Source organism: Mustela erminea, chromosome 11, assembly GCF_009829155.1.
Source record: "Mustela erminea isolate mMusErm1 chromosome 11, mMusErm1.Pri, whole genome shotgun sequence".
Taxonomy (NCBI): Eukaryota; Metazoa; Chordata; class Mammalia; order Carnivora; family Mustelidae; genus Mustela; species Mustela erminea.
In genome coordinates, this window is record NC_045624.1 from 38,872,637 (window position 1) to 38,898,754 (window position 26,118).

The 26,118-nt window shown below is 34.0% G+C and overlaps 1 long non-coding RNA gene across 1 annotated transcript; it reads left to right on the top strand.

Annotated features, from left to right (window-relative positions):
• The first annotated feature begins 3,296 nt into the window (after positions 1 to 3,296).
• LOC116569511 lies at positions 3,297 to 25,389 on the top strand. The gene is made up of 3 exons (XR_004277062.1): positions 3,297 to 3,400; positions 25,251 to 25,258; positions 25,379 to 25,389. It is a non-coding gene; the product is annotated as an uncharacterized LOC116569511 (long non-coding RNA).
• The last annotated feature ends 729 nt before the right edge of the window (positions 25,390 to 26,118 follow it).

Consider the following 26,118-nt stretch of genomic DNA (forward strand, 5'->3'; position numbering starts at 1 on the left):
GTCTGTGTCTCAGGACTCATCATTGATAGGCACTTAATATGGACTTTGGAAAGGTTGCTATTGCCATGATAAAGAGAGAACACTTTCTGGCTGTTCTGTGGGTTTCAGTGTGGGTTACAGTGCTAGTGATGCTAGAGCTGGTGTCCACTGCCCCTTTTCATTACTGTCGGGGGTACAAGCTCCAATGTCCAGTGCTAAGTGGTAGCAGCAGCACTTTGGAAGTGTGGATGGAGCACTGTTATCTCCTAAGTTTCTCAGCCTTCCAGCAAATTCTATACAGGATGTCTTTGCCTAAGACAAGAGGATTATTTCTCTTGCTTGCCACTAAGAACACTGAGAGTTGTTGAATCCTAGGAGTTACAGTCTTAAATCCATTATAGAACAAGAAATGCTAGAAAGAGAGATTTGTAATGAATGAGCCTGATTATGGACTGCTCAGAGAGTTCCTGTGCAATTCTGCTTAACAATAATTCGTGAGTCCCAGATTTAGGGACAGCAATTTGGAATATTCTAGGTCAGAAGGTGAAGCAGGTATAGCACAGAAATGTCTGTAAATCTCTCCAGATACTAACTTAGCTCTTCCCCTCAGTTTATAGCACTGTTTGCTTGGATTTGTGTATCTTCTTCCTAGGATATTTCAATGGAATCTTAGGAGATGGCTCAGCACTGCTCACTAGCCAAAATGTCACCACAGTGCCCACTTCCTATAAGTCATGCTGTAATGGCTGTTTATTTGCCTGTTTCTGATGAGACAATGAGCTCCTTAAAAATAAACAGTATGCCACTTTGCTCCATATTTTAAGAGCCAGTAAAGTACAGGAAATATATTCAGCCAATATTTATTGAACAAGTGCATAGATTCCTGGGAACCAGACTCAGAACTAAAATTTTGTTCTGTTTCTGTGAATACAATCAGGGAATTTAGAACATTGTGTTTGGAGACAGTACACAATGTTATTTAGTTCCACTATTCTCCAACCTCCTCCAGATTTCCTCTCTCACATCTCTTTATTATGCTCCTCTGTTACTGTTCACTAAAATGTGATCTCCAGCAAAGCGCCCTTGTAAAGCACTAGTTATTCCTTCTTCTACAGTACAATATCACTTCGCAGTTATGTTGATTATAAGAATTGCTGTATTGCACTGGATTAATTTGTCCAATTGTCTGTAGCCTCATTAGACTTGGAACATTTCAATGATAAGAACCATGATAAAGAAACTACACTGACCCTTTGCATGATACCAGGGACATTAAAGGACCAAGGTTCTTTATAGATTACTTGGAAGGAGTCAGTGAAGCTCATTTTTAATGCATGCAAAACTTCATGCAAACAACATGCACTTTTTCAAAGGAAAGGTCTATAGGTACTTGGAAATGCTTGTTGAACTTAATTTGATCAAACTATACATTAAGTATATTTTTAGCTTACAGTATTTTAATTTTTTGTAACATAAACTGCAATATGTTACAATATCATCAAATCTGAGATAGTGCTGTTTCCAGACACTCTTTTCATGAAATATAAAAAGTTGTTACATAGGAAGAAAAGGATAAATAAAGAGAAAATAATTTATTATCTAGAGAATGAGTGTTCTACTCCATCTCCTTTTTCTCCACTAGGCAACAGATTTCTCTACAGTCTCTGCTGAGATGGTACCTATTATGAAATAAGAAGGAAAAAAATAAGTAGTGTAAAAAAACAAGATGTAACAGCTCTGACTTGACTCCATTGAGACACTAAAGTAGCATGAGTTAAATACTCAATTTAAAAATATGTTGCTGATATTTCTCACCAGATTTTTTTCAGTCCACTATCCTTTATTTGAACTTCTTAGGGTCAAATGGGCTTTCAAATATTAGAACTTTCTAAATACTAAAAAGGTAACAGAATGCATTTACTACTACATATTAAACAGTATCCCAGCAGAATCTGGGGTAGCAGCCCAAAATCAAACACACTAATAATGCTATAGGAAATTCTATGGATATTCAGAGCAAGAAGGATAAATAAAGACTAAAAATAAACCAGTATCATTCTAGTCCAATTTTGAAGCCAAATAAATTAAATTAAGTCAAGTTTTGTTCCTAAAAAAAAAAAAATCAGTTTCGAAATTATTTAGATTTTGGAATTAGAGACTTCTACTTATTTTTCACAACCAGGCTCTTTAATATAAAGTTTGCAGTTGACTTCTTCATCTTACACTGTATCCATTTAAAACTCACAAAGGAGCTTAGGAAAACTAATCACTGCCAAATTAATAGTAGGGGGAAAGTAATAGGTAGAGGGAGTGTGGAGAAAAGACACACAAGCATCTTAAAATATTATCTACTAAAATAACTTAGAGTTTAGAATTTATGTATGAATGCCACATATATTAACATAAATACATGTATGCAAACACCAAATGAGCAACAGCAAATACAGAAAATTAAAAGTTACTTAGGATGCAAATATGTGTTTAAGGCTGAATGAGAAAATATGGGGCAAAAATGGGATACAGAATGAGATTGTCTTGACCTCTTCCTGACTCATTCCTGATGCTTATACTTCCCATTAGGAGATCCAAAATACATTCATGAAGCAGTTAAGAAAATTAAAAGACTAAAACTTTATGTCTATAGTGGTATTTAGAAAATACCTGTTCATGTGAAATTAGTGGTTAGATTGTCTTTGGCAGAAAGTTAAGGTGTAGTTTTATGGGTCAGACATTCTAAGGTAAAGCTTTTTTGCCTTTGTTTTTAACAGGAAGACCTGCTCTTTAGAGACATTTTCAAAATTTATTGGGAGAGATAAGCAATCTTAGCATCCTATTAAAAAGTAGTTTCAGATGACTAGCAACAAAATATACTTAAAATGAAAATATTAAAAACAAAAAATCATTCATGCCTATCAAACACTAGATATCAAAATGCTTTTAAAAATATTCATAGAAAAAATATTCATAGCACTATAAACAGTAAGAACAGAAAGAGCATATTAAACAGTAAGTAACAATAAGAACAGCAAGTAAACAGTAAGAACAGTAAGTAAACAGTAAGAACAGTAAGAGCATATTAATGAACACATAGGAACCTAGTTCATTCATTATTAAGATAATGTGTGACATGTATCAATTATTGTCAGTTATAATTTATAATACAGATAAAATTTGCTTAGTCACATATTTAGAAATGAGGTTTACAGGGGAAGGGAAGGAAAAACAAGATGAAAATAGAGAGGGAGGCAAAACATAAGAGACACTGAACTCTAAGAAACAAACTGAGGGTTGCTGGAGGGAAGATCAGTAGGGGGAAGGGATAACTGGGTGATGGGCATTAGGGAGGGCACGTGATGTAAGGAGCACTGGGTGTTATGCAACTGATGAACCACTCAACTCTAACTCTGAAACTAGTAATGCAGTATATGTTAACTTATTTGAATTTAAATAAAGAATGAAAAAGAAACAACAACCAAAAAAAAAACAAAAAAAAGGAAATCAGGATCAGCAATAATGGTAATAATGTTGGTAATAATGCTCTTATGAAAGTATTTCAGAATAATAAATTATATATATATAATAAAATGAATTATATATAAATAAATATATAATATATATCCATTCCTTCAGTGGCATTATTTTCCTAAACTCAAACCAGCAGCTAATGCATAGGACATAATCAAATTCTACTTGCTCCTTACAGAGCAGGGACATATATCTGAGATACTGGAAACCACTGATCGACAGAATAGCCCCCCAAATATCCACTCTTCCCTGGAAATATCCCACCATATCCTTTTATCATGAGTTAGTAAAGGAAACCCCTCTGGGGGAACAGCAGTACCTATCAGCTCACTGATGTGATAGCTCGGGCAGTGACAGATGGCACATCAGGTTTACACATTCTCAGAGTAACATAATTATAATTGATGATTGTCACAGCTTTCACATTTTCTCCAGGGAATATTTCATTCCTCCTTTGACTTCTTTTCTTGTTTGCTCCTCTTTCTGTATTTTTTTTTCTTTTAAAATTATCTGACTTTCCATTTCTCCTTAATTCCATACCTCTTGCTCTGCCTGCCTGCCTTAGATGTCTGATCTAGAGCAGGTAGATTAGAAAGAGATTTTTAAATACAATAGTATCAGAAAATAAATGCAAGCATGTAGCCTCTTAAGGTATCAGGATGTTTGAGAAATATTCTAAAATAATATGCATCTTACTAATTATTGTAATTATGCTATTGTAATTATGCTGTTTATTGTTAATTTATGCTGTTTATTATATACATTAATACATGTATAAATGTGTGAAAGACCTTAACTGAACTAGCGTTCACCACAAGAAAATATTAGTGAACACTTACTCATCTGACTTCCTTCATTGTTTTGGATAATAGTTCAGGTCAGTCATGTACTATTGATCCAGCTAATAAAAATTTCTATTAAAAACAGTTGTATTGGGGTACCTGGGTGACTCAGTGGGTTGGGCTTCTGTCTTCAGCTTGGGTCATGGTCTCAGGGTCCTGGGATCGAGCCCCACATCAGGCTCTCTGCTCAGAGGGGAGCTTGCTTCCCCCTTTCTCTCTGCCTGCCTCTTTGCCTACTTGTGATCTCTCTGTCAAATAAATTAAAAAAAAATCTTTAAAAAAGAAGCTGTATTAAATATTTTCCATTCTTGAAATAAAAATTAATACAGCAGAGATAAATAGAGACTCAAGGAAAAGAAAGGAAGGAATATGATGGCATTTATAAAGAAAAAAGTATCACTGCAATTGTTACTACATTTTATCATTTTAAAATCATAGTAAAATGCCACTGATGATTCCACACCCATAAGTCTGGAAAACAGATATATTACAGAGCTTTTTGAAGTAAATTCATCTAATACTGAAACCTGTGAAAATTTCTCAGTGGGAATGGTTATATAGAACTGGACGCTAAAGTGATTGCTCTCAACTTCCCTCCTGCCCCTCAATATACACATATACATACATACAACATAAGGTGTCATTATACCACATTATAACATATCAAGAAGCCATTTTCTGTCAGTTAATGAAAACATATCATTGAATTTATCATTTTTTAAAGATTTATTTCTTTGTTTGTTTGAGGAGAAAGGAGGCAGAGGGAGAGGGAGAATCTCAAGCAGACACTGCAGAGCACAAAGACTGACACAGAACTCAATCTCAAGACCGAGATCACCATCTGAGCAGAAACCAGGACTCGGTGGCTTGAACTGATGGCACCACCCAGGAGCCCCTGTACTTACCATTTTTTATTAAAAAATGATTCATCTCTCTCCATAGAGTTTCTATATATTCCCATGAAATTTCTATGGAAAGAATTCAAGAATTTAACAGATGACTTGCTGATAAAAAATTGAAAAGAGAAGGTAAAATGTACTTTAAGAAGCATTAAAAAAAATACTAGTCCAAATTAATAGAGTAATTTCTATCTACTGTGATCAGGTTCAACCACTTAAATAATTCTTAAAAATTTTACAATTTCTATTATCAGGATTAGTTTCCTTAGGTAAACTCATAGTCCTTCTCCAAAGAAAAAGGTTTGATGTTAGTGTGCATGGCTCACAGAAGAGTTTTCTAATGATTCAGAATTTGCATATAAATATGTGTAGTAGTATAATGCTTGGGAAAAGGGAAGGTGAAAATAGAAAAATGCCTACCAATATTCTTCTTGATACAAATATCCCTAGAATTACACATTATCTTACAAAATGATAGATGATATGCATCTGAACTTTTGCCAACGTCTATAGGCAACTGAGGGGTACAACAGAGAAAATTTAAACTTAGTCTAATCCTGATTAGACTAATCATTTTGAGAGTTCAGTTGTGACCGATGCTATGTAGATTCCACACAAGCACATGAAAATGAAATGATGTGGGATATGTAGATGAATTGTCAAGAGAAAGCCCAGTGTGTGTGTGGGGGGAAGATCAGTCTTAATAAATGCTAACCCCAAAGGGGGGAAATTAGGTGCAAACACAAACCTTCAGGTATTTGGACAAGCTACAGGTCAAAGGTAATGATATGTTAGATGAATGTAAATAGCATTACTATGAGTAAGCAAATTTTATCCATTTAGCATAGGATTTTGAAGTCATAAAAAATGTACCTACAATACAATAGGTACTGTCATTCCTGGATATAATTACTCCTGATAATATAGAAAGTGAACTGAAATTTTCAATTAGAATTTGTTGAAGCATGTTTCATGCTTATGTAACAGACATGTTATGTAACAGACAAACTATAGTTGATCCCTGAACAATACAAGGCTTAGGGCGACTGACCCATTTGCAGTGAAATCTCCACATATAACTTCTATATCGGTAACTTACCGATAACATAAACAACTGATTAACACATATTTTGTATATCTATGTATTACATACTACATCCTTATAATAAAGTGAGCTAAAGAAAATGTTAAGAAAATCATAAGAGAAAATACATTTACAGTATTTATAGTGCTATATTTATAGAAATATATATATGTGCTGTATTTATAGAAAAAAATCCAAATATAAGTGGACCTATGTAGTTCAAATCTATATTGTTCAAGCGTCAACTGTAGTATCTTTTCTTTTAATCTCTCAGCTGAACTCAAAATCCATGTACTTACACATTACGTTCCACTAAAAACCTATGCCCCTTCCTCTGCTTTTCCATATACCTTAAATATTCACTTCCACTTTGGGCATTATCTTTGCCCTATATTCCCTTTTAGCAAATTCTGCCCTGTCTTATAGATCTATACCAAATGTTCAAAGTTTAAAGTTTTCCATAGGTTTATATTATAGTAACTAGAGAAGAATATTCAAGATTGAATTTCTGAAAAACTACACAGTTTCTAAAAATAATGAAGTTCATAAATGAAGCTAGTTCATTATTTCCTTCCTTCTCCAACAGAATCTTAATTTATCTTGGAGCTACTCCCACACAGCACGTTTCTTTCTCTTCACTCACAGATGTTGCATAGTTTTCCCTATATCCCTAGGTTCTCACCGACTTCTCATATTCTCCCCCTTTTAGGACCAATATATTTCAAGGTTTGTTAACAGATATCAAAGACATAAATGATAATTCCACATTTGGATTAAAGATCTTATTAATTCCAGCATTACTTTTTGCAGGAAGGACAGACTTTTAAGGTCATTTCAGCAAATATCTTCTGATTCTTTTCATAAAGAAGAGCAGAAAAACTGCTCTCTGGTGTAATCTAATCACTAGAACTTCTATATTCTTCATTGTCATCAGAAAGACCATGGGAGGGGGGATGATATATTACATTCCCATGACTTATTTGTTTTATAACTTTAAGTTTGTACCTTTTAACGTCCTTTGCTAATTTTGCCCACCCCTCCACCTCATGCCTCTGGCAACAAACAATCTGTTCTCTGTACCTATGAGTATGAGCTTAATTTTTTTTTTAAAGATTTTCCCATATAAGTGAGATCATACAGTATTTGTCTTTCTCTGACTTATTTTACTTAGTATAATACCCTCAAGGTTCATCCATATTGTCACAAATGGCAAGATTTCATTCTTTCTTATGGCTGGATATTATTTCATTACATATATATACCAAATCTTTATCTATTCATCCATCAATGGACAGGTAAGTCATTTCCATATCTTGATTATTGTAAATAATGCTGCAGTGAACATGGTGGTGCATAATTACCAGAACTTTTGTTTTCCTCATTGTCATCAGAATGACTATTTAACAAACCTGAGCTTAGCTAAAAATTTTTAAGTATGGAAAAGAAAAAAAATTACAAAGTTGGAAGCAACCAAAAATAAAAAAAGGCATTATTAACTTTATAAACCTCAAATGAGAAAAGAAAATATGAAAATTTTCATATTCTGAAATTTTTCACATTTAAAAAACAATCTCTCTTTCTATCATAATCAGATATGCCAGTAAAGTTTAAATATCATTGTTTTCACTTATAACTGGATATTAATCCTTCTAAAGAGTCTCTCAATTTTTTCCATTTAGTAGTATCATTTAAGGTTATTAAGTTAAAGTCACTCTGCTACATGTAATTGCTTAATAACGGAGATTATTAAAATATGGGATAACTCATGCTTTTTAGAAGTGTAAGGAACAAACAAAAAGAAGAACAGGATAAAGTTTGCTTAGAACATGAAAGAGTTGGAAATTATGAAGTGACTTGTAAGGGATTTTAAATCATACTATAAAAGGGAGCCTGGATTTAAGAAAAAAATCCAAACTAGTTATCCTATTAGAGACACAATACAGGATAAAGTTGAAGATAGGGCAAATATTTTATTCATAGCATGCTAACTAAAATTTTAAAAGCTGAAGTAATATCTTATCCACATGCTTCAAAGGTAAATATTAATGAATAAAATAAATTTTCATACTGGCAAAATGGGAAAAAAGAATTTATAGTAGCAAATCAGCCTAGGTTTTGTTGTTGCTCTTTCCTTCTCTTTGCTCTGTGATTTCAATAAAATTAGAACTCTCTGAGCATTTATTTTCCTTAGGCTCATATTTTATGACAGTTGCTAAGTGAAGCTTCGCAGCAGCTCTCAGTTCACAGCCCCCTCCATCACACCAGTGGACCTACAAGTCTTTCTTTTCCTCACCCATGGGTAAAATATCACTTTTTACTGGACCAACATGGCAATTTGTTAATAGCTTCCTATTGTACTTTCTGTACCACTTTAATTTTTTTATGTATTTGTCACATATCCTATCCCTTTGTATTCCCTACTGCTAAGAATAGTGAATTTAATTTAGTAACAGTCAGTACTTAAATTGGTATTTCTAATTGACTTCGAGTTCTGGTTTATAAAAGAATCACAAAGTCTCTTCATTCATTGAATGAGTTTATGGGGTAGAATTTTGAGATCTCATGCAAAATAAAGTCGCAATTATATTTCCTACTGTATATGCCTAAAAGGAAGCAACTTCAATAACAAGAACAGAGAGATCAATTAAGAACAAGTGTCAATGCTTGAGCAATCAAAGTGAGAAAAAGTGTCACAATCCCTCATCATTTATAATGTTGTCTGGAAATTATGTTACTATTAGGAAAACATTTATTTTCAAAGATATATTGCCTGGTATCAAAGTATGTCTGATTAAAAGTGTTCATATTTTAGGGACCCCTGGGTGACTCAGTCAGTTAAGCAGCGGCCTTTGGCTCAGGTCATGATCTCCTGGTCCTGGAATCAAGTTCCACATTAGGCTCCTTGCTTAGCAAGGAGTCTTCTTCTCCATCTGCCTGCCACTCCTTTGCTTGTGCTCTGACAAATAAATAAGATCTTTAAAAAAAAAAAAGTTCATATTTTATTTTAGACTCAGGGTGATGGTTTCCAAAAGTATTTCATAAAGCATTCTTTTAATTTAGGAAAATAATGAAAATTTAAAATTTAATAATGAAAATTTAAAAGTTTAAATGTTCGCTCCCCAGTTGCTGTGTTTTATAGGGAATAAATCACGATACTTGGATTAAGCTATAGGATGAACAAAAATTTAAAATATCATTTTTAATCAATAGCTTATCTTTATAATCCTTTTTCCTAGCACAGAACACAGTTTTTTGACCATAGTAGGTACTTCTAAATATTTTAAAATTAAAATCTGCTTAGGGATTAAGAGAGGTTCATTTATTATAAAAGGTCAGGGATGGAGTTTTTATAGATAGCCTGTGTATCTGTGTGACTGGGATATATTAAATAACAACAATAAAAAATACCATCCTGGAGCGCCTGGGTGGCTCAGTGTGTTAAAGCCTCTGCCTTCGGCTCAGGTCATGATTCCAGGGCCCTGGGATCAGGCCCTGCATCAGGCTCTCTGCTCAGCAGGGAGCCTGCTTCCTCCTCTCTCTCGGCCTGCCTCTCTGCCTACTTGTGGTCTCTGTCAAATAAATAAATAAATAATCTTAAACAAAAAAAAACTTTCCTGGTAGACTGGTTATTACCAAAAGGCAATTTTATATACTCTGCTCTGTGATTCTAGGATTGAGAATATACAAACTATTTCCCACACTCTCTGGAAATAAAAACCACTTAAAGGAATGTTGACCAAGTGCAAAGTCAGATAATTTTAAACCCCTCACAAATGTGGATATAAGCAAGGCACTTCTAAATAATCTATTGGGTTAAAGAAGCCAAGACAATGAAGAATTAGAAAATTAAAATTATTTTAACCAAATTTTATATCATTTTCCCATGTATGTAGGTGTGTGAAAGCAGATTGGATATATGATTTAAAAATAAAACCCCATAACAAATATTTTTGGATGAATATGGATCTTTAAAATGAATGTTACATTTGACAATATTATTCAATAATGATATAGATAAATAAAATTATTTCTTAGATGTGATATTTCAGTTAAATAGGAAAATGCCTTTGTTGTTAGGAGAACATATCTTTCATTTTTCAGCGAGCACTGTCATGATACTTAAAATATTTTCAAATGGTTCAGAAAATACACCTCCATCTATTAATGATAGAAACAGCACAAATAAGGCAAAAATTTAACAATCTGTAAATGAGTATATCTATTTCTTGAACTATTTTTTAAAATTTGCCTCTATCTCCACAATTTTTCAAGTGACATTTTAAGAAAAATTTTGAGGGATGAAGCTTAAGCTGTGCTCAGAGGCAAATATATAGCCTTCAAATGGATATACTAATAAAGAATAAAAGGTAAAAATCTCAAAAATCAAATCAACAAGTTAGAGAAAGAAGCAAATTGGGCACAAGACAAAAGTGGAACTCAATAATTTAGAAAGCAAATATTCAGAGAGGGAACAAAGCCAAAGCATGGTTCTCTGAAAAGACTAAGAAGTTGAAAAACCTGTGGCAATGTAAATAATACAAATGTAAAATGTAAAAAATAAACCACTTTACAATATAAAAGAGAGATACTCTGTACATCTTATAGATGTTAAGAAAAGTAATTATTAAAGATATTCTACATATATTAAAACATAATATTGTTATAGACTGAATTATATCCCCCTAAATTCATCCTGAAATTCTAACCCCCAATACCACAGAATGTGGCCTTATTTGGGAAAAAAAGCCTTTGCAAATGTAATCATATGAGGTTATTAGGGTGCACCCTAATACAATACTATTGAAGTCCTAATAGGGAATGTAAGTTTTGGACACAGGGAAAGATACTGATACAGGGGAAATGATGTGAAGAAAGAGAGAGAATGCCATTTACAAAAAACACTGAGGCCAGTAGCATCTACTAGAGAGGCATGGAACAGATTCTTTCCCAGAAAAAAACAATATTGATAATACCTTGATTTTGAACTTCTAGCAGGGAAAAATGTGAGACAATAAATTTCTGTTAAGACACCAAATGTGTGGTATTTTGTTATGGCAGCCCTAGCAAACTAATACACATTATATAAACATTTTTGCTAATATATTTTAAATGTTGATAAAGTAGGGAAGCTTGCATGGGTCAGTCAGCTAACCGTCCAACTCTTGATTTCGGCTCAGGTCACAATCTCAGGATCATTGAGATCAAGCCCTGCTTTGGATTCTGTGATGAGTGTGGAGCTTGCTTAAGATTCTCCCTGTCCCTCTACTCCTGCTCCTGCTCTCTCTCTCCCTCTGTCTCTCAAAAAAAAGTTAAGAAAATTAAAAAATAAATAAAATGTTGATAAAGTAGACAAATTCCAAGAAAGACACTAAAAATAAAACAAAAATAAACACAAAGTTAGATGTTTCATAATTTTAAGGAAAAGAATCCATAAATAAAACCCTTCCCACAAAGATATTTCAAGATTTATTCATTCAATGGATGGCTTCAGTAATAAACTCTATCAAACATTTTAGTTAAAACTTATACCAACATTATTCAAATTTTTGGTTTTCATATATCATGTGATGTTTCTTCTCTAACATGTTGATATTATCATTTTGAGATGTGTATCAGGCTTACTTGGATAAACTACCAGGATAAATCCCTCTTTGACATAATATATTATCCTTTTATATGTTATTCAATTTGATTTGCTAGTATTTGCAAAGGATTTTTACACCTAAGTTAATGAAGGACGTTGGCTTGTATTCCTTTTTTATAACTTCTGTTTCGCTTGGGTTTTGGCCTCAAAAAAAAAAAAAAAAAAAAGATTAACTGGAAAGTGTTCTTTCCCTTCCTACTGTTGGACATGTTAATGTAGAAATAGTCATATTTCTTTATTGAATGTTCATTAGAATTTTCCGGTGAAAACATCTAGGCCTGAAGGTTAATTTATTGAAAGATGTTTAATTATCAGATTTAATAGACATAAGGCTATTCACATTATTTGATCTTTATTGAAATTGGCTAGTTTGTATCTTCCAAGGAATTTTTCCATTTTTATCTAAGTCAACTTAAGAGCATAAAACTAACTGTAACAATCTCTTACTACCCTTTAAAAATAGCTATAGGAGCTGCAATAATCTCCCCCTTTCATGTCAAATTTGAAACTTTTGTGATTTCTTTTTTTTTAAGGTTAGTCTTGTTAGAATTCCTTTTAAAAATACTTTTCTTCATCTTTTTCAAATTGGGTAATTTCTGTTTATCTATCTTCAAGTTCACTGACTCTTTTTTCTTTGTAATCTCTGTTTTTCTATTATGCCCACTGATAATTTTTTAATATCAAATATACTTTTCAATCCTAAAATGTTTTTCTTTTCTATGATTTCTTTATTATGATTCCTGTTTCTCAGCTGAGATTTCCTATCCATTCACTCATTACAAGCACATTTTCCTTTGCCATATTAAGCATACTCAATTTATGTTCTTTTATAATTCTACCATCTGGGATATAAAAGGCTGGTCTCAGCTGATTTTCTGCTCCCAGTCACGTTTTCCTGGTGGAGGTGGTGGTTCTCCTTCTCCTTCTTCTTGTTATTGGCTTTATTCAATGATTCATGAATTGGGCAGCATCTCATTTAGCAAGGAGAAATAAGCTCATCTGGGTTCTTATATTAAGTAATTCTGGAATTTATTTTGGATATTGTGAAAACTGTGTGGTGAATTTGATATTCTTATATTGCACTAAAAAGATTTGATCTATTTTTAGCCAACAAATCATGTGATTTGGCTCAAACTGCAATTTCTGTCTCACCTGAAATAGGTAGCAACCAAGTTCTCAAGATGATTTTCAGCGAGGCTGCTTGCATGTACTCTTTATAGATCAGGCAGAAATTTAGGTAGGGATTAAACACATAACAATATATACTCTCCTTTCCAGGAGTCTCTTCTCACTTTCTAGCATAGGCCACAGGCTTTTTATTACAGCTTCAGTTGTCTTTTCCTGTGCTACGAGTATGCCCCACTCTCAAGACCAAACCCATAAAAATGGTAAAAATGGGACTCACCTATGCCAGTATCTTTCTTCAAGTTTCAATTTCTTGCCAAAATCAGTCTGCTTTTGTTCACTCTCTGGAGCCCTCAGTAGTTGTATTTCTTTTTTAGTTTGTTTCTTGCATTAGTCCCGGGTTTATTCATACTATATTTGAACAATTACAATATTAGATGTTTACCCTGCCAAATGATCACAGAACTTAACAAATTCTTTTTTTATGTCATTTTCTATTTAACCCATCAATTGCATTCTAAAATTTGATGATAATCTCTTTCATTTCCAAATCTTTTAATTGTTTTTTCTTGTTTTTGTTCTTTCTTTAATAACTGGTCTGATAATTTTTAGTTTCTTATCCCTTATTTTGGTTATGGTTTTTAAATTTATATCTTAATTCTTCAGGCCACTTAAAAGCATTTATTTTATATCCTACATTAATAAATTTCAGTATCAAGAGTACTTAGAAATCTAAATATGTTGTTATTTGTTTCATTCATGTGGGCTTTATTCCTTATGTATATGCTAAACTTTATTATCACACTCATATTAGGATTTCTTTTTTTTTTTTTAAGATTTTATTTATTTATTTGACAGGGAGAAATCACAAGTAGATGGAGAGGCAGGCAGAGAGAGAGAGAGGGAAGCAGGCTCTCTGCTGAGCAGGGAGCCCGATGCGGGACTCAATCCCAGGACTCTGAGATCATGACCTGAGCTGAAGGCAGCGGCTTAACCCACTGAGCCACCCAGGCGCCCCTCATATTAGGATTTCTTAAGGGAGATTATTTGATTATGTACCTGTCACATATCTTCTAGTTCTATAACAAGTCTTCCTCAATTTTTCTGTTTAGAACTTTTTGGACCTTGAAATTAGAGTATATTTAGATTACAATTAATGCGAGGAAGGTTTATGGTTACAAATTCTCAACAAGAGTTTTTTGGTTTCCCATTTCTGAATGTGCCAAAAATAGACAAATTATCTTGTCATCTTCTTTTGCTCAGAGATTTTCTATCACCTCTTCCTTGACACTGCAGCTCTTCAAGTGTTCTTGCTTTATATGTGGGTCTAAATTCTAAACATCATTTTGTAAGAGCTCTACATACTATATTAATTTCACCCAAGAGCCTTCATTAAAAAAAAAATTAAAGATTTATTTATTTCCTTACAGAGGGCTGAGGAGAGGGAGAAGAATGAGCAGGGTTGGGCAGTGAGAAAGAGAGTCCTCAGAAGTTTCTGCTCTGAGCACAGAGTGCAGAACCTAACACGGGTCTTGATCTCAAGACTTTGAGATCAGGAGCTGAGCCAAAACCAAGAGTTGGTTTCTTAACTGACAGCATCACCCAGGCATCCCTCACCAGAGTCTTTAAAATTCAAATCTAGTTCCTAGTAATATCAAAGATCCCAAAGCAACTGCAGATTCCCTATTTGTTTACTCTTTAGGTTACGTTTTTCAATTTGCTTAAGCTCAACTATTAACTTTATAAAGCCTGTTTGCTTGAATTTTTCTGCACCTACTTGATTTATAATGGTAGCATTTTTCAGAATATCTAGGTCACCATATTGAAAGAAGAAGTTCTATACTTAAAGAACACAGGATTCTCTGTCTACTCTTTCAATTTAGTATTTCCCTTATTTTCTTCAAATTAATAGAATATGTCATGGAACTAGACAAATAGGTCTTACTGCAAACTCTTGTAACTTATCAATGATTTATTCATATCCAATTGATTGCCTATTCTACTTTAAGTTCCCAATTCCTTTCAGCAAAAAATCCTGTCTACTATTTTCAGAGGCCATCCAGTATTAATTGATTATCCCATTTTCTGGTTTTAAAATATCTGTATTTTCACATTTTCTCTTTTCTTTACCTTCAGTCTACAAGATTAATTCTGATACTTGTGCACTACTTTCAACTTTCCTGTCATCTTCACAACCATTATGCTTTAAGATTGTTTTCACTATGCTTTTGAATATTCAGTCTTTCCATACTATCTCCCTGCACAATACAGTTTTTTCTCTCTTAAATCTTTTTCCTCCACTTTTTTATTTAAATTCCAGCCAGTTAACATACAGTGCAACAGGTGTGATTACCATTACATACAATTTAGTCATTCAATATTACAAACAATGTCTGATGTTCATCTCAAGTGCCTTTCTAAATCTCCATCACCTATCTAACCCATCCTCCTGCCCATTTCCCCTCCAGTAACCCCTAGTTTGTTCTCTACAGTTAAGAGTACTCCTTAGGGAAGCCTGGGTGGCCCAGTAGGTTAAAGCCTCTACCTTCGGCTCATGTCATGATTCCAGGGCCCTGGGATTGAGCCCTGCATTGGGCTCTCTGCTCAGCAAGGAGCCTGCTTCCCTTCCTCTCTCTCTGACTGCCTCTCTGCCTATGTGTGATCTCTCTCTCTGTCAAATAAATAAATAAAATCTTTTTTAAAAAAAAAAAAGAGTATTCCTTGGTTTCCCTGTCGTCTTTTTTTTTTACACTCATCTTCATTTGTTCTGTTTCTTAAATTCCACGTGTGTAAAAACATGTATTTGTCTTGCTCTCACTTATTTTGCTCAGCTTAATACTCTAGCTCCATCCACAACACTGCAAATGGCAAGATTTCATTCATTTTTATGGCTGAGTATTATTCACTGTGTATGTATATAAACACACACACACACACATACATACACACACACACACATACATACACACACACACACATACATACACATCTTCTTTAACCATTCATCAGGTGAGGATGTAGAATATGGCGAACTCCCTATCGGTGGGAATGCAAACTGGTCAGCCACTCTGGAAAACAGTATGGAGGGCCCTCAAAAAGTTAAAAATAGGGCTATCCTACAATCCAGCAATTACACTACTAGGTATTTACCCAACAGATACAAAAATACTGATTCAAAGGGATACATACACACCGGTGTTTCTATCACCATTATGTACAATAAGCAAATTATGGAAAGAGCCCAAATGTCCATCTCCTAAATCTCTTCTTGAATTTACTACCCCTCCAAGCAATAATTCTCCTTTCCCTGCTATCAATATTTTGAGGGGGGTGGGAAGCCTTGCCTTCACCACCATGCACTTCATTTGAAATTGTATTGATACGGTTTCACCAATGATTCACTCATCCCAGTCCTTTGACCTTTTCTCTTCTGAACCTTGCTGCAAAATATACTGAAATTATCTTATATAAACCTCATGTCATTAACTCTTCTTCCTTTGGGAAATCTTTTTACTATATATTTTCTCATTCTTATCCTTATCTAAAATATAGCCATTCTTCAAGGTTGCAGGTTTTGCTGTTAAGCATCTATCCCCATAACTCTCCACACTACATCACGTATTGATCTCTTCTCATACCATGATTCAAAAATACTACCTCCACGGAATTAATTCCTAAATGTACAGTCCTAAGTCCTTCCTTTTCTGGCAGACATTTAAGCAGAGACTGTTGGAGATATTCTTTATTCCTCCAAGCAGTTGCCTCACTGAGATAATTCCACTTACACAAATTATTTTTCATTCCCACTATCCTCACTTTGCCCACAATTACATCACCTAATTAGTCTCTTAATTTGTCTACTTGACTCTTCCTTCAATTCACTCTGCACACTGAAGCTGAGTTAACTTTTCAAGTATACAGCTCTATAATCATGTCCCCACCATCCTGCTTAGAAACTTTCTTTTACTATTCCCTGGGTAGAAAAACTTACTGGCATCAAGGAATTCCCTAATCTGACCCCACTTAACCTCACAAGCAGTTCATTCTGATTCACTTAAGGTACTATGGGCACAAATCAATCTATACTCACCATGTGATCATAATATCTTAGTCAAGATTCTGACTTCCAGAAACAGAAACCAACTCAAGCTAGTCCAAATAAAGAAGATTCTATGGAAAGGGCATATAATCTTTTAAAAAAATTATTATTATTTTTAATTAACATATAATGTATTATTTGTTCCAGGGGTACAGGTCTGTGAATCATCAGGCTTACACATTTCACAGCATTCACCATAGCACATACCCTCCCCAATGTCCATAACCAAGCCACCCTATTATTATCCCCCCATCCTCCAGCAACCCTCAGTATATTTTGTGAGATTAAGAGTATTTTATGGTTTGTCTCCCTCCTGATCTCATCTCGTTTCATTTTTTCCTTCTCTAACCCCCACAACCCCTGCACTGCCTCTCAAATCCCTCATATCAGAGAGATCATATGATAATTATCTTTCTCTGGTTGACTTATTTAGCTCAGCATAATACCCTCTAGTTCCATCCACATTGTTGTAAATGGCAAGATTTTCTTTCTTTTGATGGCTGCATAGTATTCCATTTTCTGTGTGTGTGTGTGTGTGTGTGTGTGTGTGTGTGTGTGTGTGTACATATCACATCTTCTTTACCCATTCATCTGTTGATGGACATCTAGGTTCTTTCCATAGTTTGGCTATTGTGGACATTGCTGCTATAAACATTTGCATGCACAGAAAGGGTTCAGAATCTTTAAACAGGACCAAAACAGAGTTAAATCACATGAAGTGTGGAGATGAAATTTAGGAAACTATTACAGATTAAAGCAATCTCTTAAAGCATTCTGTGCTTCTCAGGAGGAAATATACCAATTATATCTTCCATTGTCTTGACTACATGCTATATTTCTATGAACCTGTCTCTATCATTGTACCTCAGTGCTTCTGTTTCTTTTTTCCAAGTTTTGAAAGACAGACTACTATTAACAGCTGACCAACCCACAAAATGACTCTAGGTCCAAAGAAGGAGTCTTAAAGTGGGGAGGCAATCTAAAATGTGTTAATTTGAGAACAGAAATTGTGTTTCCTGTCTTTTTTTTATTTTTGAGCTACGTTTATATTATTTTTTCTACTTGTGATGTATGTACTTTTCCCTACCCGTCCATCTTTCCAAATACCCCAAATTACTCATCCTTCTAGATCCCACACAAATGCTACATCCTCCTTAAAGTTTTTCCTGACTTCTGAACTGAAAGTAATCTCTCCCTCCTGTGAATACCCATCAGCCTTTGACTCTCTGAGGTGGCAAGTCTTATCTCCCAAATTCAGATGAAGGCAGAAACTACAGTATTCCCTACAATGCTTAGGTCAGTACAAGGAACACAGTAACCACTCGATAAATGTTTGCTGAATGCCAAATAGGATTCTAAAGAATAATTAAAGGCAGGAAGTACTTCTAAACCTTAAACTGAAGTCTTTTTCAGAAAATGTGTTATGTATTTTCATAAATATTGATGAACATTAGAACATATGTAAAGCCAATTCCATCTCAGTTAAAAAACAAAACAAAACAAAACAAAAACCTGACATTGCATTTATGGTCCAGGTGGTAGACATAAATGATAGATTTACTTTGAAGAAGAATAAACAAGAACAACCAAAGAAACAAAAACTATCTGATCATTTAATAAGAATTCACTGTAGACTTAGAGGGCTCTACTCTTATGTTAAAACCTAACATGGTAATAATTCTTTGTTTCCTAGCAACAATACTATTGTTAACCATTCTATTACTTTCCCCTAAACAGAACAGTTGTTAAACTCTGTTTGTTGGATTGCTAATGAGTGTATTAGCTTCTGCAGTGAGGAGCAATGCAAGTGCAAAGCGAAAGATATATATTGCAATTCCTCAGTTTCTGCTAGTCTTTTAATTCTAAATTGTATGCATACTATTCTGATGATCTAAGGGGAGAGATCCTGTGCTAGATAGGGACTGCAATCTAACGTAAGGAAGGGCTACAGAGCTACGCACCAAAATGCTAAGATATTAAAGTGTTAGCTATTACTGCATGTGCGAATGGAGGCAGAAAACTTCTATCTCTTTCAAGACAGTTGCTCAGTTCCTCTATAGTACACAGTTGACAAATACACTGGAGTTTGGCAGAGTTTTCTGTTAGCTTTTAGGATTAATACTCAGCATGGCTTGATCTCTGCAAAGTTCATTCTGCTCACTCTGATATTTTTACTAAATATATTACCTCTGTATCAGGTCCATCTCTGGTTTATTAGAATAATTTATCTTTCTCACATATTCTTTTTAAAGATTTTATTTTTTAATTTGAGAGAGAGAGAAAGAATGAGAGAGAGAGAGAGAGCATGAGAAAGGGGAGGGTCAGAGGGAGAAGCAGACTACCTGCTGAGCAGGGAGCCCAATGCAGGACTGGATCCCAGGGCTCCAGGATCATGACCTGAGCCAAAGGCAATTGTTTAACCAAATGAGCCACCCAGGCACCCTTTCTCACATATTTTGAATAATACTTTCGAACTGTACACAAGAAATTGTATTTGTGGTCTCTACTCAAGGGCTTTAATTATGAGACATCTTCTGTATGATTCTTAGATAAAGAAAGATAAGTGGCCTTTCGGAGTATCATTCATTTATTTATAGAAGTCCCTCTGCTCCTAGGAATTCCCAAAAAATTGATACTATTTTCTCTTCTTGTGATAATTTTGCTGCACATTTGTGTTTCCTAGTCCAGACTAAGGCCTTTTTTAGTGTAATTATTTTAGGTGTTTGTGCTTTGCCTAGCCAACATTTCACCATGGATTTGTCTTAGACCTGTTGACTTTCCAGTGTACTTTTTAATTTAATGTTTTTTCCCCAACTAATTGTTTTGGTCATAGTCAGTGATGTCACCAAGGGATGGTTCAACCCTGTAAACCTCCATCACCCTTTTCAAATTTCCCTCTCCCAAAATAAGCATATGATATAAGAATAAATGACAGTTTGCCATGCAAATACAGTTCTAGAAATAATACCTAGTGACGCTCCCTTTCCAACTAAATTGTTATCCTTATCCTCCTTATATTCATCTTTTCCTAATACTGTTCTCTATGCCCTCTTTGACAAATGCAAATGGATAGAATCTTATCCAAGCTTATGCCCATCTTTTAGCATCTATCAGTGACAAGCACCTTTACCAGATATTCAATAGCCATATGTTGAACAAAAGCATTTTTGAAGAGGTTCATTTTTGTCTTTGGAGTGAAAGTTTTTATACAGGAAATGGTGTGTGTATGTTGTCAATTTGACCACAGGCCTGTATAATTAGATTAATTATAATTTCATTCAATTACAACTATGTAGGAATGTATGTAGTTTGACATAAATTTTTTTTTTTAATTTCCTTTAAAAAATGCTAAACTAACTGTCTCAATCTGCTAAGAGTCTGCCTTTGGCTCAGGTCATGATCCCAGGGTCCTGGGATTGAGCCCTGGGTTGGGCTCCCTGCTCAGTGGGGTGTTGGCTTCTCTGCAGCAACCAACCTCCCCAACCCGCAGCCAATGCTCTCTCTCTTTCTCTCTCACTCTCTCTCTCTCAAACAAATAAATATTCTAAAAAATGCTAGAAGTGATTGATTCCCTTAAGCATAGAGCACATAGATATTGGCCAGATGTAGCATCTTTTCTACCACTAATATGCAGAGATACCAGTGAAAACTTTAAGAGGTGTAAAAGATATGTTATGTTCACTATTAATGATATTGCACTGCCACTAGTGACTTAAGTCACCAGTCCTTTAATTTTTCAGGTTGGGTCATGCTATAAACGTTCATAGATACAAAACAGAACCTCAGAATCTTGGTAATTTACCTCAGAAAATAAGAATTCCATTGTCTTTGTTTGATCCACTTGTTACATGTACATTATCCTGTATTTTTAATACCTGACCCTTCCTTTGGGAGGAATAATTTAGTAGTCCCATATATGTATTTTGAAACCCTCTCTAAAAAAACACCCATTGCAGGGAGACTTTCTTAATTCCTTATTTTCATCTCTCCTTGCCTCACATTCACCAAACTGTGATAACACTACGTATATTTTGCTAAAGTTGTTTTAGATATCTGTTTTATTAAACCAGAAAGTTATCGGGATTAGTAACTTAGTCTCATTGTCTTTGTATTCTTATAGCCTCAAATAATACACAGACAACAAAATAAATGCAAATACATGTTGTAAGCATATCATTTCAAGTGTGATTATTTTGGAAGGTTGAGTTAATACAGTGTGTACATTGAAGAATACACATTATAAGAGTGATCTTTTCAAATGTCATCTTAGAAGTACCATGACAGTAAGTGTCAATGGTGGATTGCAACTTCAGGAGTGATTCCTGATTTAAAAGTAAGACCATTCATCCTTGTCATTGCAAGGCAATTAATGTAAATTTCATTTCCATATTCTTGGCTTCATTTCTTTTCGTTCTTTAATCTTGTAATCACTCCTAGTAATACTCTGAAAAGATGACCTTAAAAGTGATTAACATATTTATTTAGAATAATAGAGCAATTGCTTGTTTATTAGTGTTGTGTTTGAACAAATAAGCAATAGATTAACCTAGGAACAATGTTTTTCAAAATAGACAATTGGTGGACAATGCTAATAAATGTCATAATTCTTAAAGGCAAAGTAATGAATTTATCAAAATATTAACAGAACCTAAGCTTTTGGTAGACACTTGACAGACATTTAACAGTTAGATATCAATAATGTCATAGCTCTATCATTTCTTTGTTTCCTTATAGTTCTCCCTGTTTTCTTCCTTGATTTTTTTATCTTTTTTTTTTTTTTTTTAGAAAATACTCATTTATGCCTGAGGCTCACCCATGTGCTTTATCAATGTCTTATGCTATAAAACTTCTATTCCCATCGGTTCTGCAAACTCTCCTTCCAACCTTACCCTCTTTCTCATTTCTTCTTGGTCTCGTTCTTATAAATCCTTCCTCATCTACCCTTCCTATGATGCTTTTCATTTTTTCTGGCATCCTCCACATGACTTGTCACATCTTTTTCTTGTTCCTTCCATATCCCACTCTTCAGCAGAACTTGCAGCTCTTCTTCTATCTTGTATCACTTTCTGTTACACTGGAGCTCGTTCTTTCTCAATACTCAAAAACTCTATTTTTTAAGTACAACCCTAATTTGATTTCCTGCTCTTTGAGAGGCCACATGTAATTGCATCTGTTACAGCCATTAGAAGAGATGCATTGCACAGAAATATTTTACATTTCAGAAATTTGCGCTTTCTCTCCATTTCTAAAACTCAGTTAATGAGTTTAAAATCAATCTAAAATTTATGGTATATGTCCTATCTTTAATAATTCCCTATCCCATCTTAATGATTTTCATTTTCATGCCCAGAATAATCCTAAATAAGGAGTTTCTTGTTTATTTTACATTCAACAATAAAATAATACTAGTTAACACTAAACAACATATGTTGGTCCTTTTTTAAAAATTAACAGAGCATTTACTTTTATGAAAATAAAAACATCAGCATCAGAAACACATATTCAGTATATTCTTCAATGTCCAAACTGACATCACTTAATTCTTCTCAATGGGCTATAACATGACAACTGTTATTTTTAAAAATAATGGACTTTAATAGAATATGTGCTCTTTGCCAGGTGCTATCCTAAAAGTTTTGAATGTGTTAACTAAGTATTCACTACAACACTATAAGGTATATATTATTTTTATTCTATTTTATACAGATAATAAAACTGACAGAGAGCATGAGTAACTTCTTCAGGGGTCACTTAACTGATGCAATCAACCCAGTGTCCTATCAGATCCAGAGAGCCTGCCTTCAGAGGCAGCACACACAAGATGCTCAAAACTATGCCTACCCTCCCTTGTAGTCTACAAAGGTTGATAGGTACTCTTTGTTCAATGAATACTCAGTAAATGAGTAGATGCAATAAATGACGAAAGTTACGAATGTAACTTAAAAAGAGGGAGAATTGGTTGGTTTTGCTTTTCTTATAGTTCAAGATGGCCAATTATCTCTCAGAGGACTAAAAGAAAAATATTCACATGTTTTGTGTGAATAAGACACAAATAATGCAAGCATCATATAAATTAAATCAGCCATGATAACCAGTATGTACCTAAGTTTGAGTCCATGAAAATGTTATCAACAAACTTATAATCTTGCATTGATTATAATGAAGGATGTTTGATTACATATATACATATTTATACAGAGGATTTTTCTGCATTAATATTTGACCTAGGTTCTTTAATAAACCTATTGCAGGGGCACCTTGGTGGCTCAAATGGTTAAGCAACTGCCTTCGGCTCAGGTCATGATCCTGGAGTCCCAGGATCAAGTCTCACATCAGGCTCCCTGCTGGGATGGGAGTCTGCTTCTCTCTCTGACCTCTCCCCTCTCATGGTCTCTCTCTCTCTCAAATAAATAAATAAAATCTTTAAAATAAATAAACCAATTGCAAGGATTTCTAATTTTAATTATGTGTCATTTATTTTGGATTTTATACAATCCATTGGATATCCAATTCAAAATGAAATATATTATTCCTCACTGATAAAATATAGCTGAAGACACTAAATACAGAAGATTATACTTACCACAACATATTTATAAAACTGATATATTTGAAGTGTTTACTTATAACAAATACACAGATTTTTTAAAATTATTTTTATCATAATAATGTAACAACTACAACTAACAGTCATGGAATATTTACTGGGTATTAAACATTATATTAGTTCTTTCCTTGCATTACAGAATTTCATTCCTAAAACAACCTTTTGTGATGGGTCCCATTATTATCATCACTAAAGGGAATTTTCACAATATTAAATAAAAGCAATAAGTAGCAAGAATGTAGACCATTCAGAATGTAAACCAGCATGAATGATGGAGTAAAATTCTGAAGGACTTTTTCTGAGTCCAGTCTAATGTTGGGGAAGATCTGGGGAGAATATTCTGGGGAAGACTCATATAGCCAGGATAGTAGTGGGGACATTTAGAGGACTCCAAGCATTCATTATTTACCAACTGATATCCTTCATGAAATTATTTTAATGTGTTTATAAAAACCATGCTGTTAGTTGCAAAGATGTTAAATAATAAAATAAAAATAGTTCCATTAATCTTAATGGAAAAAAAAAAATATGGTGCATTTCATCCCAACTGAAAACACTCAAACAATGTTCAAAGAGAAAAACTGGAACAGCTAAAAGAACATGCAATACCATGATAACTTATTATATTGAACAAAGGAGGAAAAAAAATTACTGAATAGCAGGCGGAGGTAGGTGGAAAAGGGCACAAAGACATCACATCAGGAAAGGAAATAATACGAAAGGAAAGAGCCACGTGATTGACTTTCAGACAGGTAAGCCTTTTGGGAGGTACATGGTTATTCCGCACTCAAACTCCAATTGCACTTGAAAAGAGTTATAGCACAGGAAAAAAAAAAAAAAAAAACTTGAAGCACAAAATAAAGACAAAATCTGAGAGCACTTCAAAATAAATGAAACTAGTGTGTGCTCACAACAGACTGAAGTGTCAAAGAAGCATCTACCTCTTTATACCTCTCACTTCGAAGCACAGAAACATGCTAACATGGTGACTGGAAATCGTTTTGTAGAATATTCTCTAACCAAAAGACAATGTTTTGAAAAAATTAGTCAATATGTTTCTGCCTGAAACTTAAGTGTCAATATGTTTAAAGTAGATAATTTATTAAGTTGTAGGTTGAAAAAGTACTAAACTAAAACAAAGCAGTCATCTGAAAAGTGGCATAACTTTTTAAGAGTCACTATGACTCAAAAAATTGAAGAGTGGGCAATCAATACAGTCATATACATAAAAGCTGAGTATTAGAACCAATCATTCCCATTTTCCACTAAGGCAAATAAGATTGTGCAAGGTTAATTAACCAAACCTTGGTCATAAAGGTAGTAAGATACCGTCAGTACTTCATCCCACTGTTTCATATCAAAGCCTGTGTTCTAAATAATTGTACCATGTGTCTATAATTTCCTTGTTTATGTCTACTTCCAGCATTTGAATTTTCTATCAAAAAGTGGTATAAGTAAATGATCATATTTGCAAGGCTCAGCTTAATATACAGGTGAAGTCAGAGCTTATCTGGTGAGCAGATACCAAAAAGACCTTTCTTACAGTATTTTCACAGCTAATACACTCCTGCTAGTGACTGAAATTCTACCACTTGATGTTCTTCTCATCGGATTTAGAAATTGTCCCCAATACAACGTATCCTAGGATAAAAACTGAAGAACATTTTTATCATACATAAATACCAAATAAGATTTAACTAACCAATACCTTTCTGAAGTAAGGCCATGGAAAGAATGCAGAAATATGCAACTGATAAATTATTGAACACTACAGCTGAAACTAATGATGTACTATATGTTGGCTAATGGAATTTAAATTAAAAAAAAAAAGAAACAACAAAAAACGAATGCTGATGTATGTGTCAAAAGACAGAAAACCTGGGTTTTGGTTCTGCCATGGCCACTTACTGACTGGCATTGTTTATGTCACCTGACCTTTCTGAACCAAGGTTCATTATGTATGGGAGTTAATGAAGTCATTTTAACTACATTGTAGTGTGGCTGCAGAAAATACCATTTAATAATGCAAGTTCATGTACTCCTAAACCTACTTGTGCCATCAACATGTAAGCTCTAGTTTTCTGTCTTCAGATGGAAAGGGAATAGATTCATGTTCCATATACAAAAGCTTTATTTGAAATACAAAATAAGGAAAAGCAGGAAAGGGTCTCTGTTCAGGGAAGAAAACACAGAAACTGGAAGAGAGGCGCTATCAGGCAGGGAGAAGAAAAGCAAATTCCATCTATTCTACAATTTTGTTTCTAGATGGCCATGAGATTTAATGTACAAAAAAAAAAAGAAACAAAACTAACTT